This window comes from Elephantulus edwardii, unplaced genomic scaffold, assembly GCF_000299155.1.
Source record: "Elephantulus edwardii isolate Elephantulus edwardi_28Jun2011 unplaced genomic scaffold, EleEdw1.0 scaffold00113, whole genome shotgun sequence".
Lineage (NCBI taxonomy): Eukaryota > Metazoa > Chordata > Mammalia > Macroscelidea > Macroscelididae > Elephantulus > Elephantulus edwardii.
Genome location: NW_006399863.1, coordinates 9018429 through 9034360, shown reverse-complemented (window position 1 = coordinate 9034360; position 15932 = coordinate 9018429). Strand labels below are relative to the sequence as shown.

Here is a 15932-nt window from a genome sequence, read left to right as displayed (position 1 = left end):
CTATGACTTCTTAAATCAAACTCACAGATTAGCAACTTCTTCCAATTTAACAAATTCATGTTAACGTTTTATTGGGGGGGGGAAGACTGTTTGAGAATCTATTAATTATGTGCCAGGTCTTATATATGAATTAATTCCGTATTCATTGAGCTCTGGGAGATTAATGGTAAGGAAATGCACTACCAGCACAAAGGTATGCGGTTATGAATCCACCAGCTGCTCTGCGGTAGAAAGATGGGTATCTCCTCCTGTGCCATTTACTGCCTTGAAAAATCTGCTGGAAGGTCAGCTATGGGTCAGTTCTGACTTGATGGTACACAAAAGAAATACATTCATTATTGCTGGTACACAGATGAGTACCCGAAGCATGCTAAACACGACATAAGTGCTATTTTCACTAGGCAGTACTTAATTTTAACCATTCTATCTAACTTATACATGACAGTCTCATTTTACAGATGAGGAAAATGGAGCTCAGAGAAGTTAAATAACCTGTCAGTTCATATAATTAGGAAGCAGCAAGAGCAGTATTTGAACCTTAGTCTGATTCTAGAACCTGAACCCCTCGAAGTGCTGAGCACTCTCTTCACGACTAGGATCCTCCACTGGGTTTCCTAGGCTGTAAATCACAAAAGGAGCCAGCCCACCTTTCTCCTGTAGAGACCAAGTGGATTCAAACCATAGGAACCTTAGGCTTAGTAGCGCAACTCACTCCAGAGTAGGCCACCAGAGCTCCCACAGAATACCATAATGAACAAATCAGACCCAAACCCCTGCTTCTATAGCCTAAGTAAACGCATTGCCATCAAATCAATTCTAACTCACAGTGATCAAGTTTCCAAGGGTGTAAATTATACAGGCAGAGGGAGACTGTCCATCTTCTTCCCATGCAGTGGCTGATGGTTGTGAACTGCCAACCTTCTAGGTAGTATCCCAGTATCCTAAGAACTGCATCACCAATGCTCTATACAGTACAGTTAGTACTTACAAAACAGTGATTAATTATGAATTCAAATTATTGCTGTTTGTTCTTGTTTGATGCCGTCGAGTCGTAGACGACTCATAGCGACCTATGAACGAACGGCCTGAGCACTGTTCTTACATAGAGTTTCCGGAGGCAAGGCATTTCGGAAGTGGATGCCGCTCCTGCTTCCAGATTCAAATGATTACTGAACTAAAATTTTTATATAATATTTTTGAAACTTCTTTTTGAAACAAAACATTTTTATATAATATTTTAAGTTACAAAATAATAAATTTCATTTAAACTAACACTTAAATAATTTTCTCTGTTGTAGCTCTTAGATAAACCAATTTTTGCTATACATCTAAGAAAAAAAAAAATCTCTGCCACCCAAGAATATATAATGCAAAAGTTTCTGGCAGGTAACTAATTATAAACAAAGTGGAAAGTTTCCAATATCTCAATTAAAATATGTGTGCAAATTAAAAGAGAAAATGCTTCTTTGTATTAATTTTACTGTATCTCTAAGGAATATGTTTTAAGAACATAAAAAATACATGGTTGCTGCTGTGTATTGTCAAATTGGAACTGACCCATAGCTGACCTTCCAGAGAGTTTTCAGAGGCAGTAAATGTTATGGGAGGAGACTGCCCATCCTTCTTCAACTGAGCAGCTTGTGGACTTGAATCACATGCCTCTGTGATTGCAGCACAGCTTCTTACACAGAAGTATCAACACCCCCATGATACATCTTCAAGGATATGAACATGTACGGCCAAGCACAATCAATAAGAGTGCATCTAAATTCCAAAATCAATCTCCATAATAGTCTATGTGTTTCCTACTGCCAAAGGGGCCCTTTAGAGTAGTGAGAGAAGATCTTCACCCTGAAACCCACAGCGTCCCTTTTCAGCAGGAAGTAGCTAAGAGAATACGCCGTCCCCTTTTCCTTATGACTCAGGGCGAAGTCTCTCTCAGGGAGGAGTGATAGGGAATGGCAAAGGACACACTGACAAAGAAGATTAATCAGAACTGGCTTTGACAAGCACTGTGGCATTTGGACAAGAACAAACTGGGAGGAGGGTAGAGAGAATAGTGCAACAATGAATGAATGGAAACCCAAAATCTCTGTAAATGTTTATGAAAATTAATAAAATATAATTATAGAGAAAAAAAAGAAGTATCAAAATTTATACAAAAACTAAAAATCTAATTTCTGGACAAAAGGAAAAACACCAAACCAAAAACTACTGTGAGGAGTAAAAAGAAAGCAGAGCCGCAAAAAACCAAAATAATTAGCATTGGTTATTATTCATCAGTTTTATTATCTATCTGACCCTATTCTCCTTCCAACTATTATGATCAAGAAAAATTAATTATATGGCTATAATTTTGACATCTGGTTGAATGGCCTAAAAACTTCAGACAGCAGATCAAATTTAAATTAAGCAACAAGAAAATCTGGCAATGGGACAGATTAATACTTAAAGGAGCTTATAAATAGAGACTAATCATGAATGCTAGTATATTTTAACTACAAGAGCTGACTTACAAGCAGAACGAAATAAAAACTGAAATAAAAGTTCACAGGGAATCGATCGGAGATATGGAAGTTGTAACCAGGACTAGAGAGCTACTTTGTCTTTACCATTCAAGTAATTTCCTAAATGCTCACTTCGCCACACTCACCATCACCACTAGCTGCAGAGTTAGGTCCCCTGTGATCCACTGGGTTTCCTCCCTCAAACCACTTGCCCCAAATAAGGTTTTCAATGACTTAATTTTCAGAAGCAGATCACCAGGCCTTTATTCTGAGGCACCTTTCTGTGGATCTGCTACCCATCTGGCAGCTAACTACAGAGGAAGACCAGTGGGAAGGAGAAAAGATGGTCAGAAAACTAATTACAACCCACATTAGTGAGTAATCAGGAGGGCGAGAAACTTGAAGGAGAAACCAAGTTCACATGCCAAGCTAGAAATAAACGTCTGTTATTTTATACTCCCCCCACACACACACTAAATTTCTAGTTGCCTTAGATGTGGCATTTTATCTGCAAATTCTCTGGTATATGAAGCAACTGGAAGCAACATAAAGGCAAATGACATTTTATTAAAAATGGAAAATTATGTCTTTGCGCAAAGGTTTGGGTCATGGTTCTGTAAGCCTCTCCACTCCATCAGCCTAATACTGTCTGGCATTTTTGCTCTACTCCCTAGTTCAATGAGTAGTGCCTTGAGTCTCAAAATTTGCAAGCAGCCACCCAAGGTACAAACGCCCTCTCTCTGCCTGGAAAAGTCGGGAAAGGAGACCCAGGAGCCAAAGAAGAAAACTGGTTTACTGATACAGACTCTTCTGTGAATTACTACCTCTTTGCCAAGAGATCTTTTAAAAAAATATTCCTGGCTATTAACACTGAGCATTTACTATCCAAGCAAGAGCTTAATGGATCCCAGTAGATCAAAGGATGGATCTTGATCTACAGCTGCAAAGATGGCAGAACATAACTTTAAATTCTTACTGGAAACCAGTCATACTGGATACATCGAGAGTGAGGAATTGCTCAAATTTACTGCCTCGAAACAACTTTTAAGTCTCAAACTGAAACTATTCTGTGAAGTCATCTTTAAACAACAATTCTGCTCATTTAATATCAAACGTCTGCCTTGAGCACTGTATTCTCTTGAAGGATTTCCTGTGTTAGATTAAACAGAAAAACTCAGAAAAAATCTCTTTGATAGCCATCATGTCAGAAATGACTCATCCCCAACTCTCTACCCGAGTTTCTGAGGTTGTATATTGCATGGGTTCACAACACAACTCCCTATGGATTAGACCCCCAGAGTTTCCTGTTGTTGTCAGGTGCTGTCAAGTCAACCACAACTCATAGTGACTCTATGAACAGTGGACCTGAATTCTGCCCCTATTCTGTGCGATCCTCACCATTCCTGCTATACCATCGCTCCAGCCACTACATTAATCCATGTAGTTGAGGGTGTTCCTCTCTTTCACTGACCCTCCATCTCTCCTAGCACGATGTCCCTTTCCAAAGACTGGCCTCTCCTAACCACATGCCCAAAGTATATGAGAAGGCTCTTTATCATCCTTCCCACTAAGGAGCATCCTGGCTGTATCTTCTCCAACTCGTATTTGGGATTTTGTTTGACACTCCACGGAAAAGAGACAATAGTAATTTTATAATATAGATAAGAAATTAAACAGGCAGAGAGTCTAAGTTAATGGTGGTGAGACCACATTTGAAGAATTGAGAAAGATAGAGTAATGTGAAGTATGTAATCATTGTAAATGGTAAGAATCATGGAACTGTTCTATTTTATTACATATAGTATCACATTCACACACACATAGATTATTCTCTTAAAGATGGTGAAAAGGTAACTGAAGTTTATAAATACTGTTGTCGTTATGTACTATCCAGCCAGAAATGAACCTCCAGTGGGTTTTTAGTAAATCACATGGGAGGAGATTGCCTACCTTTCTTCACTTGAGCAGCCGGTGGATTTGAACTGCATGCTTTGGGGTTAGCACTGCAGTTCCTTACCACTTGGTCATGACAGCTCCCTCACTACGGTATGTTGCTGCTGTGCACCACAGAGTTAGAACCGACCCACAGTTGACCCTCCAATGGGTTTTTGGACGCAGTTAACAGGACCACTAATTTAAAAAGGTAAGGAAAGGCTTATACAGAAAATCATTGTTGAATGTTTCCTAGGGATGGGAAGGGAGGAAGAAGAGAGTAAAAATTAATAAACAGAGAAGTTGGGTGAAAGGCAAGAAAATAAGGGGTTTACTAGACACTGTCATTCATTAACTAAATTAAGCAATGCTTATTAATGTTATGTCTATGAATGATTAAATACTCAATAATATTATTTGTAAACTTCCTCAAATTTGGGGGGAAAGAGGAGACTTTTGGAGTTAGTGGGGTGCAAAGGGTATTCCAAATACCAAAACATGTACAATGTCCAGAGAAGCAGGAGAGGCTGGAGTGGGGGCTGGATACCTAGCTTCCCAAATCCATTTGTTTGGGTATATGCTGTATTCTTCAAAAATGAGAGATTTATATCCCCATGCAAATGGGCTTAAAAGGGGTCAAATCACTGGTACCAGGTTCATAAGTCAGGCTCAGTGCCCTACACTTGAAAAAAAAAATAATACTGACCCATATCCAATCTGTTCTCCTTCCTCCAAAGTCTTTACCCAAGACAGAAGGGTACAGTTCTCTTCCTTGGAGGAAAAAAAACATGGTGGGTTTTTTTGGTTCTGTTTTGTTTTGTTTTTAGTATCTTCACAAATATCTTCATATAAATCAAGGCTTTTCCTACATTAAAAAAAAACCCCAATGTATCTAAAAGGAAGAAGTTGCTTTCTATTCACATTCTTATAAAGTCCCTCCTATTACAGAGCAATCTTTCAATTGTGTTATTTTTAATTTAAAAAGCACAGTTTAGAAAAAATCCATTAACCTACAAAAACTTAAAATAAATACAAGGTATAACTAAATCGGTTCTATCTAAAGTTCAGTGGGAGCTCTGGTGGCCTACTGGTTAAGAAGCTGTGCTGACATTCCGAAGTTCAAATCCACCAGCTGCTCCAAGGGAGAATGATGGGGACTCTCCTCCCCTGGGATTTACAGCCTCTGAAAATCCACTAAAGGGTATACTGTGAGTTAGTTCCAACTCAGTTATACACAACAATGGCAAAATTCCTTGTAGGAGCCCTCATGGCATGGTGAATTACGTGATGTGCTGCTAACAGAAAGTGCAGCAGCTGGAATCTACCAAGCACTCTGGGGGACTCTCCCAATAAAAATATACAGCTTCAAAAAAACTCAAGGACGATTGCTATGAGTCAGGATTGTCTAAATGGCAGTGGGAAAACACAAAACAGTAATCTTAGCAAAACCAGGGCAGGCACCTAGAAGAGAGCTCAGGTCTTTGATTTCCATTGTTTTTCTTCATCGGTGGGATACGATATTTCTACTGATTGATTTTTCTCCTGAACTAAAACAAAACTCAAAACTGGTGACCAGAACTAGTTAAATAAAGTGAGGATGGCAAGACTGGAGATGTCATGGAAAGGAGCCAGACCCTGGAGAAGGATATCAAGCTTGAAAATGTAAAGAAAAAAAAAAAGCAAAAAAGATGATCTTCAGTAAGATGGACTGGCACAGAAGGTGAAACAAGAAACTCAAAGATAACAACTATTGACAATAGACCAGGACTGGGCAACATTTGCACCTAGGGCTGTATACAAGCTGTTACAACAGCTTGACAGAACCTAAACGCAACCACAATCATAAGAAGGAGACCAGCTTCCAATCTGGAAAGGTGGAGGGTCAGATAAATAAAGGAAGATGCTTAGGGTGATGTAAGTGCTCAAATGTGGAAGGAATGATAAGGGAGGTGCAGGATAGGACAGGGTCCATTTCTGTTGTTCACAGATTTGCTATAAGTCATATGTAACTGGATGGCACTTAACAATAACAATCTGTTCCTGTAAAGATTACAGCCTAGAAATGCCCACAGGGTATTTCTACTCTGATGAGTGGAACCAGAATGCATGGAAATTGAAGTACACAGCATTTACTAGCTCAGTATCTGTTATACAGGGAATACACATTCCTTGATGGGTTGCTGTGACAATTACAAGATAATTCACATAAAATACAGCACCACACCAAGAGCAGATGCCTAATAAAATTTATTTATAGGTATATTATTAGAAATAGATCTAAACTTTATTCCCAAGTACCTACATCCTCCCAGCAAAAAAATTAGATGTCATAAATTTTGGAGGCTACTAAACCAAGACTGTAACTTTCAAATGATCAGAAAGTTTAATAAAAATTTAAAAATTGTTAAGTGGCTAGCTGAGCCCTTTAGAGGAGAGAAAATCAAGGTGTCTGAAAGGTCAACAGCATATCAGAAATGACCAGGCAAAAACACCAGAAAGAAACATGTAGCCTCTGGGACTATTGGATATGAGTCTTTGCTGTCCGGCCCACATACTGTGGGACTTTGGGCAAGTTACCAAACCAATTTGTTCCTCAGTGTCCTCATCTGTGACGATTATAACACTACCAATTATCTCATAATGTTGCTTTAATCAGTCAATCAATTAATTAATATAAAATGCTCACAGCATAGTCAGCCCTCAAAGAATACTGGCTATTATGACTCTAACAAGCATCTTTAAAGAGAAATAACCAACAACCAGGCACTTGCCACCAAATGACTTGCCAACTTATGTTCCAGAGGTTTTTCAATGGCGGATTGTTCAGAAATATATTACCAAGCCAAAGCACCTCTAAGCAGACTACTGTCTATGATGTGTGCTGTTGAGTTGGAATCAACCCATAAATGACCCTCCAGTAGGTATTCAGAGGCAATAAGGAGTAAGGAGGAGACTGTACAGGAGAAGATTACCCATTCTTCTCCCACGAAGCAGGTGGTGAATTTGAACTGCACAGCTTTGGGATTGCAGTACAGTTTCTTAACACTAGTCCACCAGGGTTCCCTCCATATGGACAAGAACGTATAACCCTTTCTGTTAGCTCTTTGCACCACCCTGAGGCTAAGAATGAAGACAGAGTTAGTGATCCGAAGACATCACCAACTCATAAGGAGTAGAGATGCTCTCTTCCCCATTCCCTTAACTAAAAATCTTTCTCTAACTCCACTTAGCAGAGTTACACTGTGCAACATTTTAAAAATAAACTAAATTAATTCTTTAATTGAATGATGCTGATCTTAGAAAGCAGTCAAAGGGCTAAAAATGAATCAGTGTGGTAAACAAAGACCTTTCAATCAGCTGAGAATCTCATCAACAAAGCCTTTGCCCATGGGAGTCCTAGCTGCTGCAGGGACTGACTTCAAGACCCCAGGAGGCTGCCTTTTGTCTGTTACTCCCCAAATTAACTCTCACACTCCCTCCTGTCCATCTGGACAGATCACAAGGAAGGACATCTTTTGGTGGGGGCAGGGGCTGTTGCACTATTTGTTACCTCAAATGTTGTTGTTGCTGTTATGTGCCATTAAGTCATCTGCAACCCATAGCTACCCTATGTACAGTAGCTCTGAACACTTCCCTGTCCTGAGCCAGTCTAATTATGACACACCTACTCCCATTGCCCCAGTTACTGTATCAATCCATCACATCTGGGGTCTTCCTCTCCTGCCCTGTCCCTCCACCCTTCCGAGCACGATGTCCTTCTCCAAGGGCCAGTCTCTCCAGGCCATATGCCCAAAGTATATGAGATGGAGCTTCAAAATCCCAGTCTCCAAGGAGAAACGTGGTTTCACCCTCTTTAAGACAGACCTATTTGTTTTCTTGGCAGACCACAGTATGTTCAAGACTCTCCTCCAGCACCACAATTTGAAGGCATCGATTCTTCTTCTGTCATCCTTAGTCATTGTCCAACTCTCTGAATCATAATAAGTAACTGTGAAATCCATGTCCTGGATTAGGCACACCTTAGTTTCTAGACTGATATTGTTGCTTTTCAGTTATTGGGTTTTGTTTTTTTTTTGGTGAGAAAAATTCATTACATTTAGAATTAGCCCGCTGGACTCAGTTTAGATGATCCCAATTTTGTTGGCAACATCCAAAGCATCATAATCAGGAGCAAGTCGAACATAGGCCTTCTTCTCTCCATCAGGCCTAATCAAAGTGTTGACCTTAGCCACATCAATGTCATAGAGCTTCTTTACAGCTTGTTTAATTTGGTGTTTATTGGCCTTGACATCCACAATGAACACAAGTGTGTTGTTGTCTTCTATCTTCTTCATAGCTGACTCAGTGGTCAGGGGAAATTTGATGATGGCATAGTGGTCAAGCTTGTGTCTCCTCGGAGCGCTCTTCCGGGGGTATCTGGGCTGCCGTCGGAGTCTCAGCGTCTTAGGCCGCCGGAACGTGGGTGACGTGCGGATCTTCTTTTTTTTTTTTTTTTGCCTGTGGATGCCTTCAGGACTGCCTTCTTGGCCTTCAATGCCTTTGCTTTGGCTTCAGTTGTGGGAGGGGCAGGGGCTTCCTTCTTCGCTTTCGGCGCCATCTTCGTAGAAAGGGCGCTTTTCAGTATTTTGAAGAGGTCCCTGACAGGAGATTTTCCCAATACAATGCATATTTTGACTTCCTGACTGCTGGTGTTAAGAGTGTTGATTATGGAGCCAAGCAAGCTGTAATTGTTAACAACCTCAATCTCTCCTCCATCTACAATGTTGCTGTCAATTGGCTCAGTAGTGAGCAGCTTTGTTTTCTTGATGTTGAGCTTCAATCCATACTGAAGACTATAGTCCTTGACCTTCTGCAGCAAGCACTTCAGGTCTTCTTCAATCTCAGCAAGCAATGTTGTATCATCTGCATAACATATGTTCTTGTAAGTCTTCCTCTAATTCTAATGCCACACTCCTCCTCATAAAGCCCAGTTTCCAGAATGACCTGTTCTGCATATATAGATTGTAAAGATAAGGAGACAGGATGCATTCCTGACATTGAAAAAGCTTTACATCAGATTTTAAAGCTTCCTGAACTGTCCATTCTACTCACTGCTATCAAGTCAGAACCAATTCATAGTTGACTCTCCAGAGGGTTCTCAGAAGCTGTAAATCCCATGAAAGGAAACTGCCCATTTTTCTCCCTTAGACCAGCTGATGGATTCAAATTGCTCGCATCTGGGTTGGCAGCACAACTCTTAACCCACTAGAGCTCCCCACTTGGTCTACTGTTTCTAGGTGCCATCACATTGAATCCTGCCCTATTCTATGCCATCCTCATCATCTCTGATACATTAAAACCCGTTGCTGAAGTCAGTGTCAATCATCTTGTTGGTGATCTTCCTCTCCTTTGCTGACCTTTGCAAGTACGATGTCCCCTTCCAAGGAATTGTCTCACCTAGCTACATGTATCAAAGACAAAGCTTCACCACTTTGTTTCCAAGGAGCACTCTGGTGGCACTTTTTCTGCCTGCCTGCTTTTTTAGCAGTCCATGGCATCAATAATTCTTATGTCTATAGTGCTATAAAATTAATTCACTGGATTTTCCTTAAAGAGTTTAGGGCCCTAAAAGAAGTAAATTATCAATCATAAATGCCAAAGACCTTCAAATACATTTGCAGTGGTTGTTGTGTGCCATAGAGGTGACTGTCAAGTCAAGAAGACTGAGAAAAGCTACCCCAGAGGGTTTCCTGGACTGTGCCTGTCACGGGGCATCAATACCTCTTTTCTTCCATGGAGCTGATGGTAGGTTTGAACCATCAACCAGTTAGCAGTTGAACTCTTAACCACTGCACCACTAGGGCTTCTTCTCAGATACACTGTTGTTGTTAGGTACCATGGAGTCAGAACAGATTCATAGCTGACCCTCCAGCAGGTTTTTAGAGGCTGTATATCACATAGCAAGAGACTGCCCATCATTCTCCCATCGATCAGCTGGCAGATTTGAACTACATTCCTTTGAATTGGCAGCACAACTCCCTACTACTAAGCCACCCACTCAAAATTACTATATTTGCTCATAGTGACAGAAAGGCAAAAAAAAAAACCAAAAACAAACAATCTTTCAAAAACATTTCCCAACTACAGGGCAACGCTGCCCTCTGGGGCATGCCTGTGAAACAGTGAGATGGAACTAAGGATGCTGAATAACTAATAATGATGGTAAAAAGATTTACATACAGGTTTATTTAGATCAGAAATGCTTCCAACAGTCTTCAGTAGCTTTCAAAAGCAATGTTTCCAGAAAAGGAATAAATCTTTGCTTATTATTAGAGATACTGTAAAATGTGTTTAAATCTGTACAAGAATTCCATACAAAAAGTTAAAGGAGGCCTAAAGGGAGGAGGGGAAAAGCCTAAATTGTGGTAGTTAATTAGGAATCTAATTCAACTCATGTGCCACTGAGTCAGCGCCAGGTATAGAGATCCTGTGTACAAGCCTGTTCAGTCCAGTGCCATCCTCACCATCTCCACTGCACCTGTCCATGCCCACTGTCAGTTCCACATGAGTCTTCCTCCTTTTTTGTTGACCCTTTAATTAACCAAGCATGATGTTCTTCTGCACAGAGTGGCCCTTCCAGATGGCATGCCCAGTGCACTTAAGAAATCACACAGAAGATACAAAACTACAACCCTAAGTGGCATAACCACTATCTACTTACCTATTATTACTAGAGCCCAGCAGGATCCCTGCTGCCCTATTATTTAATCAGAGTCACAGGCAACTTGATGGCACATAACAACAACAACAACAACAGAGCTTAGTGGCAGCCTGTCAATTAACTACTTTTAAAAAATTTCAGTAGCCAGTAATACTAATCGATACAGGTAATATTCTTCTGAAAATTAGGGGTGTCGATGTTAAAGATACAGTTTTGGCGTGGGTTTTTTTAAAAAAAACATCTACACATCTTTTAAAGAAACTATTTCTCTTCCTCCACTTTTGTATTTTCTAGAAAACAAACAAACCTATCTGGTTTATTTCCTACCACTAAATCATTACTTAGGAAGTTCTAATGGGGTAGTCTATAAGGAGTTAACGCAAACCCAAAGCAGCCCCTCAGTCAGTGAATCCACTAGTGCTCTGCAGGAGAAAAATGGGCAGTCTTCTGCAATTTGTAACTCTGAATGAATTCAAGAGTAGTTTGTTTTCCCCAATCCTAGAAAATCAGAAGCAAATATATTTTTGTATTAAGTTATCAAAGAATTTAAAAAAAAAAAACCTCACTGTTGTGAAATCAGAATGACTTATAGCTGACCCTCTAGCAGGTTTTCAGCAAGCAGTAAATTGCACAGGTGGAGACTGCTCATATTTCTCCTGCAGAGTCATTGGTGGATTCAAACCACCAGAGAGAGGCTACCTCTGGTTTTGAAGCAAAACTCCCTAAAGACCAGGCCACCAAGCTCTTTTTTCTAAGATCTCTCACTCACTCACTGCCTTGAGTTGGAACCAACTTACAGCATGTTTTCAGCAGCTGTGAAATTACACAGGAGACTATCTTCTGCCCTCGGAGAAGCTAGTGGATTCAAAGCACCTGCGTTTGGGGTTGGCAATACTACTCTTTACCCACTAGGACACCAAAACTCCCTTTTCTAAGATCTGTATTTACCAATTCCACTACGCAGGGCTTAGTCTACTGTAGTTGTTACGTGCCATCGAGTTGGAACCAACTCCTAACTGACCCTCCAGTGGGTTTTCAGAGGCTGTAAATTGCACAGGGGACTGCTCATCTTTCTCTCATGGAGCAGCTGATAGATTCGAACTGTGTGCCTCTAGTTTAGGAGTTCAACTCCTTACCACTAGAACATCAGAGCTGCCTAGTACACTCTATTTACCTATATAATTTGCAATTGCTAGCTAATTAATATTAATTAACTATGTAATTGTCAAACTTAAATATTACTAATTATATCACATTGATTTTCCTATTTCTAAGAAAAATGCTTCTATAATACACAATATTCAGCAGCCATGAACAAAAGCATAATTGGGATAGAGACAGGTGCCAGAAATTCTCAAAACAAGCTGACAAAAAAAATTCATCAAATTTGCAAATTAACAACACACAAAAATAGACATAAGGCAAATAATTGGCTATCTGGCTCTTTCAGAGGAAGGAAAAAAAAGTCTCTAGAACCATTATGAAAACTCTTCTCATTTACAACAATAGGTCAATCATTTTTTTTTATGATTTTCTGAGAGAGCAGGGACAAAACTGTTATTTTAAATTGTTGCATTTACTCTGTTCAAAAAATAAATGAGTTAGTCAAAACACAGCCACTTATTCAAGAAAAATATCATTATAACAGTAAAAACAATTCATAGCACACACATCCTAAATCATTCATAGGGTTTTCAAATTTCCATGTTTCTTCAGTATTTTCAGATAGACTATGAGATAGAATCTTATTCTCTACTGAACAACAAAAATTCAATTCTACTGTTTAAATTCACACTCAATTTCTCCAAAACTTTATTTCGAAGATTATCACAGGCTTAGCTAAATCAAGTTTGGAATTTCATAGCATACAGTCAGATAACAGGCAGGCAATTAGTCCTCCCTGACTTGGAAACTGAAATCCAATGCCTTGCGATGTTTAATGTTAAACGTAACTATCAAACGTCTTTAAGCTTTCTTCAATTCCTCTCAAAGTAATCTTTACAGGGGGGAAAAAAATCAATAAGCCATTCAAACACTAGCATATTGCTCTTCCTTGAATCTTTAACAAAATGTCAAACAAATTCAGATTGATGGACAATTAGACTCCTAAGAGCCACCTTAATGAAAAAGGCATGTCCCTCTCTGCCAAATAGAGAAAGAAAATTTTCTCAATTATAACAAATACTATGATTAAAACTAAGTATCATGGCATTTTGGCCTTGGGAATTTAGATATCCAGCACACAGCAAATAAATCTAGCAAACAAATACTACTGTAGGGCTGCCTCATCAATCTTGCTTTTGTGGAGGGATAATGATGGAGTGAGGTGAAGTATGAAAAGAATAAAATTAATTATCCACTTCATTCAAATGATGAGTAGTGAAATTCAACATATAACCATCTTTGGGTTCCGTGTTAAACCTCTTGCCTTTTAAGTGAGAATCCTGGGTTCTGTTAGTGACCAATGCTGCTCACGTACAAGCACTACACATCTGTCAGCAGAGGCCTGTGGGTGGCTACGATGCAAAGGAGTCCTCAGCAGAACTTTCAGACTAAGACTAAGGAAAAAGACCTGGAGATTTCCTTGCAAAAAATAATAATAATCATCAACCAACAAAAACTCAACGGATCCCAGCACTGGGATTCCTCTGTTCCTGAAGTTGTCATGAATCAGGGGCCCAAGTGGACAGCAGCTAATCACAACAACCCACTTACGCCACTGTCTCACTTTTAAACTTTTACTTCATGCTTCCAGGGATCTAAACCTAGGACTGCACTGTATATGCATGAAGGCACCTGCCTCACTGCCTTTTTTAAAACTCTCTGCTTCAATGAATAACTGAGCTTGGGTGAATCTGCAGGTTGGAAGGTGGCTGGATCATCTAGCCCGAGGGTTGTCAATCATTTTGTGGTACTCACAACCTCCATGGACAACAATCCTGCAAACCAAGCATCTCCACCAGTCTGCAGTGTTCTCCAGTGAGCGTCCTCCCCTTTCATCCCAGAGGAGGAGGCTGCCCTTCCACCTCTGAGGTTGAGGCTGCCCATTCTGTGCTCAAATACCAGCAATGATATGGTGACATGGGGGAAAATACCCCTCAACAAACCAGCTCCTACAACTACCTCCTGGAATCATTTATTCCGTTTCTGGTCACCACTAACTGCCCTCAATGCCTTTAGCTGCCCCTATGGCTTCTACCCATTGGTTTTGTTCAAGACATACAACTGTGTCTTTACTTATTTTTACAAGAGACTTTCACATGGTGGACAGAACTGACAGCTGAGTCCTCCTAAAACAGGTCCTGAATTATCACCCCATTCTACTCTCATCTCTGGAACACATTTATATTTATATGTATTCCCAAACAGAACACAAAAGACTAAATGAAACCCTGAAATAATTATGATTTCTACTTTCCACAGTCTACTTCTGTGAGTTGGCACAATATTTCAATGGCAAGTTTGCCCAACTGATTAGAGTTTGATTTTGAGATCTTGGTAATGGGGTTTAATGGCACAGAGGAAACATCCTTCTCTGATACATTTCCTTAAATTTAAAGATCATTTAATGAAAGTTCAGGATTTTTCAGAAGGAAAAATTAAGGGAAGAAAGCATGAATGGAATTAACATGCCACAACACAAATGGAAAAGACCTAAAGACACATTCCCATGTGAAATCCAATTCTCTCTCTTCAATATCCTGACAGAAATGTGTGGGACACTCTAAAAGACAACCTACTCTAGAATGATACATATCCATCAAGTGCTCAGAGCCTGTCCCTGCTTCCCTGACCTGGCACCAAGGGGAAGCATTCTGCTCATGGCTGCTGGTTGAATATGTCTGGGGGTAGTTCTGCCATCCATATAGTTAAAAATCTAGACTCATCTCTCAGTATTTCTCTTTGTTGTTGTTGTTGTTCTCAAAACCATTTATTTCTCCTGACAGGGAAGTGGGCTGGCTTGGGACCTGAAGGGCAGGGCCATTACAGACCAAAGCTGGCAAGAGTGGCCCTCAGGCAAAAGTGGAGTTGTTCCAGCCCACGTTGGCTGCGTTCATGTCATAGTAGTTGATGTAGGCCCTGTTGGGGCGGATGTGCAGGTGCTGAGAAAGCAGACCACACAGTAGCTTGGCATAGGTCCGGTTCTGCACACCAGTGATCTTGCCAATGTTGTGCAGGCTGCAGAGAAGCACGGGTCACTTGAGCCACCAAAAGCCATGAGCTGGTCTGGGACTACGTGCACTGCAATGTACTGGGTCAGTTTGCCGGTGGCCTGCGCCAACTGCTGGATAAGCTCAGAGAGCAGCCCGTTGGTCACGGACGCGCAAGACACGTTAGTGTTGACCACAAACACTGGCATGATGGTAGAGAGTGGTGAGCGTGGCATCTGCAAGCCTGACACTGAGGATACGTGGCTCATCTCTCAGTAAAAGGGTACCAAGGAGGTGGAAATAATTCTTAAAAGCATCCAACTCTGAAAATCTGATGTCTAAAAAAAATTAAAACTGTCACAAATAATTTTAAAAGCATTACATAAATAAGAGATAAAAAAGAGGTAAAAACCATTTCTAAACACAAGCCCTACCAATTTTAAACTCCAACTAAAAACCCTTAACAACACGGCATTGTTGTACTTCACTTCATATGCCAAGTAGGCATGCTTACTATCTTGGGTCACTATATTTTATTTGTAGCAAAGCTATTATGTCTGGTACATTTTGCTATGACACATAAAAGTCTTTGCTAAAACAAATTACATTTTTTTAAAAACTGGCCTGTTATACATCTGGCAT

The 15932-nt window shown here is 40.2% G+C and overlaps 1 pseudogene; it reads right to left on the bottom strand.

Moving 5' to 3' along the window:
- Positions 1-15152: 15152 nt before the first annotated feature.
- LOC102853220 lies at positions 15153-15499 on the bottom strand (annotated as a pseudogene).
- Positions 15500-15932: the final 433 nt, after the last annotated feature.